The 5,979-nt window shown below is 38.8% G+C and overlaps 1 pseudogene; it reads right to left on the reverse strand.

The window, feature by feature from the left end:
- Positions 1-3,433: 3,433 nt before the first annotated feature.
- Positions 3,434-4,447, reverse strand: LOC100683467 (annotated as a pseudogene).
- Between the last annotated feature and the right edge of the window lie 1,532 nt (positions 4,448-5,979).

Genomic DNA, 5,979 nt, shown 5'->3' on the forward strand with positions numbered 1-5,979 from the left:
ATTTCAGATGGATCTTCTGCTTCTCATGGAGATGTCCAGCTCCTGAATGCTTCTGTTTGCTCTTGGCAGAATTCAGCCACTCAGCATATTGTTTCTGTTCCATTTCTGGGCTGCAGAGGTGTTTTTAAGTGTGAACATGCCTAACAGTTCTCCCATTTTATATTCCATCTGTTATCACTATCATTCTGGATTGGAGTGGTCCTCCAAGCACCAACGGGGCTAGAAGTCCACTCCTGTTTTTTCTCAACTGTCTGTGACTTACCTTCCTCTCTTGCCTTTCTTTGGAAACCCACTGTCTGAAGTCACCACTCACCAAATTGAACAGCTTTTTCTTTGGTCCTCATTTTCCTTCACCCTGAGGCAGTATCCAATAGTGTTGACTGTTCTTCATTTATCCCTCTCTTCCTTTGTCTGATACAATGCTCCACTGTCTTATTTCACTTTCTCTTCTGACTCTTCCTTTTTTTTTTTTTTTTTTTTAATTACCTTCAGTTCCTTCTCTCATTTTGTAACTGTAGGTGTTTCACAAGGCCACGGCCTTTGCACTCTGGTTTTACCCTCTTTTTTTTTTTTTTTTTTTTTTAAGATTTTATTTATTTATTTATTCATGAGAGACACACAGAGAGAGAAAGAGGCAGAGACAGAGGCAGAGGGAGAAGCAGGCTCCATGCAGGGAGCCTGACTTGGGACTCGATACCTCGTCTCCAGGATCAGGCCCTGGGCTGTAGGCGGCGCTAAACCGCTGAGCCACCCGGGCTACCCGTACCCTCTCTTTTTTAATCATTCTCATAACTTTGGTAATCTCTAAAATGATTCCCTGTCATCTCCCTAGGATATTATTCCTGCTGTGTCCTATAGCTATAAATTTTTAAAAAGATTTTATTTATTTATTCATGAGAGACACAGAGAGAGAGGCAGAGACATAGGCAGTGGCAGAAGCAGGCTCCCTGCAGGAAATCTGATGTAGGGACTCGATTCCAGGGATCATGTCCTTAGTCAAAGGCAGATGCTCAACCACTGAGCCACCCAGGTGCCCCTATAACTATAAATTTGCTGTGGTACATCTGCTTGATGTCCTGCTGTCCCATCAAATTTCCTTTCCTTTTTGGATTAAGAGACACAAACTTCCAGTTATGGAATAAATAAGTCACAGAGCTGAAAGGTACAGCATGGGGAGTATAGTCATTAACATTGTCACAATACCGTATGATGACAGATGGTGACTACACTAAACGTGGCGAGTACTAAGTGATGTATAGAATTGTGGACTGTTGTATACTTGAACCTAATATAACATCATATGTTAATTATACTTCAACAATCTAAAATTAAAAGAAAATTCCTTCCCCTTTTGAACCTTCCAAATTCCATCATAGTTTTATCTTTCTCTTAGTTTCTAAGGCTCAAACTCATACCCACCCTTGATTCCTCCTATTTTCTCCAGAGCCAGTTAATTACACATTCTATTGATCTTTTTTCCTTGAATTTTCTCTTTTTGCCATTGCCCTATGTGTCTGCTTCCATCCCTTATCATTCCTCTTTTAGGCAGTTTCGGTGATTTCCCAATGAAACAGAAAAGTTAAATGTAGCAATATTTTGATGAGTTTGTGTTAGAATTTATTATTTTAGACACCCCACCAAAAAAAAAAAGAAGACTTAACATAAATATTCATAGCATTATTCCCTCTCCCTCCCCAAAGTAGGAAGAATCCTCTGTTGAATGGACGAAACATCAAGATTGATGTGCTGTGCTGATCTGAGTGATGGGTTCAGTCTAGAAAAGCTAAAAGGTTTTATCAGAAAGAGCAAGAAGCTATCAAAAGAAAATTCATTCAAGCTGAGACTTGAAGGATGAGTAGGAACTACTTAGGCAACCCAGGGAGAAGAGGATTGTATTCTACACTGAGGGGGAAGCATGAGCAAAACAACATGATGCCTGTGTGTGTGTGTGTGTGTGTGTGTGTCTGTCTGTCTGTGTGTGTGACAGGGTCTACAAAGAGTAACTGTGAGTGAGGAACAGGGGAGATCTGAAGCTGGACAGAAAAGCTTTTTACGCCAAGTTAAGGACCATCACTTGGGGTGTCATGGAAACATTGGAAGTGGGGATGTGGTCACATGGCCACATTTGTGGCCAGGTTTCTAGTTGGGATGGCATCTTTCATCAAGCAGAACTTGAGAGAGGGAAAATGGGTATCTGATGGGGGTTCTGAGGAGATTGTGAATACTTCTCTACACTGCTTCTTTTGGGCTGCTTGTGAAGGCAGGATTGCTGAACAGGGGGGTCTCTGTTCAGAGAACAGGGGGAAAGTATTCAGGGCAACCCTCAGAAATGGGGCTTTTGGGGAGCACCTGGGTGGCCCAGTGGTTGAGCATCTGCCTTCAGCTTAGGTTGTGATCCTAGGGTCCTGGGATTGAGTCCTGCATCAGGCTCCCCACAGGGAGCCTGCTTCTCCCTCTGCCTGTGTCTCTGCCTCTCTCTGTGTGTCTCTCATAAATAAATAAATACAATCTTTAAAAAAACAAAACAAAACAGGAATGGGGCTCCTGGGATAGTCAGAATGTGTCCAGTGGGGAGGCAGAAGCAAGGTTTGGATCAAAGGAACTGACACTGCACTGGGAAGATGACTGCATGGCTATCATATCTAAAAGGAGTTTCGTAAATGAAAAAGAATGCAAGAGTCAAGTTGACGCCTTAGCCCTCGTTTCACTATCCCGCTACTTGTGATACTCCTGTTAGCCCTTTAGAACCCACCTGGAACGCCAGCTTCTCTCTGAAGCTTTTCCTCTAGCTTCTGTCCACAGTTATCTCTTTCTTTTTAGAACCTCTATAACTTGTGGTTTACAAGTATTTTATCTCTTTGTATTTCCCCTTATGGGTAAAATCTCTCAAGACTGGCTTCCTTATCTTTGCATTTCCTCCACTACCCAGACTCTGCTCTGTATACCCTCTGTACTGAAGAAAAGATAATTGAACTGAATCTTCACTTCCACAGAAAGGTACATCCTACAGGGTTTCATAAATATGAATCATAAATAATAAAATATTTCAAGGAATTTGAATATTTCAAAGCTCCATCTATACAAAACCCAAATAATTCATGTAAATATTTGAAGAATAAAATCTTATCTAACAATTCAAGACATATTTGTTTTCTTTCAGACACAGAGAACATTTTATTTTCTTACTTTTTAAAGTGTTATAAGATTTTCCAGCATTAAAATTCATTTTTAAGTAAGATGATCAAGAAATAACAAGACACTAAATTATACAGTTTTATAATTTTCTGTTACTTTTTGTTTTTTAAGATTTTATTTATTTATTCATGAGAGACACACAGAGAGAGGCAGAGACATAGACAAAGGGAGAAGTAGGCTCCCTGTGGGGAGCCTGGTGTAGGACTCTATCCCAGGATGCTGGGATCATGCCCTGAGCCAAAGGCAGCTGCTCAAGCACTGAAACACCCAGGTGCCGCTCTGTTGCTTCTTAATCCACTGAAAATTTCCTAGTGTGACACTTGTAGACAGCTTCACTGCTGCTTTCTTTGGTCTCTACTCCTTTAGGCCACAATGGCTCAATCCTTAGTAACAAAATTCCAGTGAAAGCACCTACCACAAAGGGTCCCAAATTCAGGCATCTGTGCCTACATTGATAACAGATCAGTTGCTTGCAGATTGGCAGCTATCTGGTAACTGGACATATCTAGTATTGCTTTTTTTTGGTTTTGAAAATGCTCTTCCTTTCTTCATCTACCTTAATTTCATGTCCAGTTTTAAATAATTCAAGAACTTTGGGGATGTCACAGGCAATGGAATTCCAAGTCTTGGAAATCTTTTTTTTTTTTTTTTTTTTTTCCATTTTCTTCTTTAATGGATTAAGCTTGGGCATTATTTCTGGAACAGCTACATAAAAGTCTGATTGAATTTCATCATCCAAAATCTTCTGAATCAGATTAGCTCTTCCTCAAACAGCAGCTCCATTTTCTTCTGCTATTTTAATCTCTGATGCATTCCCTGTAAATACAGCAACTTTATTATTTCTGAGACATATGAGTATGAAGAACTTAGAACATTGGCCAATGGCTCCACATTTTTCTTCTTCCCCAGCACCATGTCCAGTGTCAAATCAAAAGAAATGCTTTGCTTTGGATTAGTAAAGTCCAGATTCTGAAATGTCTTAAGCAAGCAATTAGCTATTTCCACATCATATAGCTGCCTTGGATGTAAGCGTTTTAAGTAGATCTCATCCTGATGTTCACCTTCCAGAAAGGTTCTTTTTTTTTTTCTTGTCTACTGCTTTTTCTCAGCATCTTTTCTGTTTACTTTGCAGATTTTGTAAAACAACAAAATGTCCATTGGGCACTTGAACATGGACAGAACAAGGATGAACAGGTGCCTGATAAGCCACCTTGGAAAGATTATGCCTTCGGTGATGTATGGAGGCTGTCATCTTATGGCTACCAGCATGTTGACCATTCCAGATTGTGTTCAATATACTGTTCTTTATTCTGGTCCATAAACAGAGATCTCGTGCTTGGTGGAAAGCTCAGCTCAAGAAGCTTTGAAATGCAGATTAGGTTAATTACACCAGAATTATATTTGAAAATTGAGAAGAAGCATTTTCTAAAAGGCAAATTCCAAATATATGCCTTTTCAAAGGAAGTGTCATTTGGAAAGAAACTGAATCACACCATGAAATCTGTGGCATTTCTTTTGGTCTCCACTCTCTTCTATACTAGTGGTAGGCTCGTGTGATATGTAGAAATGTGCTTAATCAAATTTAGCTTGACTTCTCAAGTTAAGAAATGTATATGAAGTATTTCTGAGATAAGAAGAGGCACATTCTTTTTTTAGCAAGCATACTTCCTATGCTGCTGCATTTGCCTGATTCCCTTATTTGAAAATTTGGCTTTGCTTATAAAATCTACAAATTTCTATTTGTTTAGAACAGGGCTAGAATAGCCTGGGATCCTATGGAGCTGAATGGTATTTTAGAGTGCTGATTCTCATTTTCTCTTCAATAAAGATTGCAATACGCTATTTGTATCTTACAGTACACACACTGGGGATTACCCACCTGGGAAAGGGACCCAGATTAAGCCTTTTGTTTGTGGAGCTATGTGATGTTGAGCAAGTCTCTGAGATAAAATGAAGGACTATTGCCTGAAACTCCATGAATCTGTAGTTTAAATATAATCAACTCTAAGGTTTAATGATTTCTTTGATAATTAAAAAAAATGCTAGTGACCATAAATGCATACTGCTGATCCCTGAATTTATTTTTGAAATAATTTAAGACAGGGGAACCTGGGTGGTTGAGTGTCTACCTCTGGCTCGGGGCATAATTCTGGGGTCCTGGGATCGAGACAGGAGCCTGATTCTCCCTTCCCTCTGCCTATGTCTCTGCCTCTGTGTCTCTCATGAATAAATTAATAGAATCTTAAAAAAAAAAAAATCTAAGACAGAGAGAGGTTCATGAGGTCCTTTTCTTTATATAAATTTTATATGGGATATGTTTGTCTGAGGTAGCACATGCCAAGAGTTAGAGGTCTATAGAGGCCACCAGAATTAGAGATGTAGAGATAAGGATAATGGAATATTTTTCATTTGGAAAAAAAAGTATAACAGAAATGAGTTTCTAATTTTACTGCAAATAACTTGTAGGACTGAAGATGATTACACTGTCACACACTTCTACATTGAATAAGCACTATGCAAAAGGATCAGTTACAATGCAGTAATTTACAAAGATTAAAAAGAGTCTAATTTTTAAGAGCTCATTTTAAGGGTTGTTGATTTTTAAATCAATTTGCTTATTGTTTCTTAGTTTGCCTTTTGTTTTGAGAAGCTTCTCTCAGGAAAAGAAATTTTATGCAGGAAATATATGTGATCATCTTTGTGATGTGTTAAAATTGAAAGAAAATTTAACTTTAGCAAGAAAAATGATACTAGATGCAGAAATAGACAAAGAACCACATACTA

This window comes from Canis lupus, chromosome 17 (genome assembly GCF_011100685.1).
Source record: "Canis lupus familiaris isolate Mischka breed German Shepherd chromosome 17, alternate assembly UU_Cfam_GSD_1.0, whole genome shotgun sequence".
Classification (NCBI taxonomy): Eukaryota; Metazoa; Chordata; class Mammalia; order Carnivora; family Canidae; genus Canis; species Canis lupus.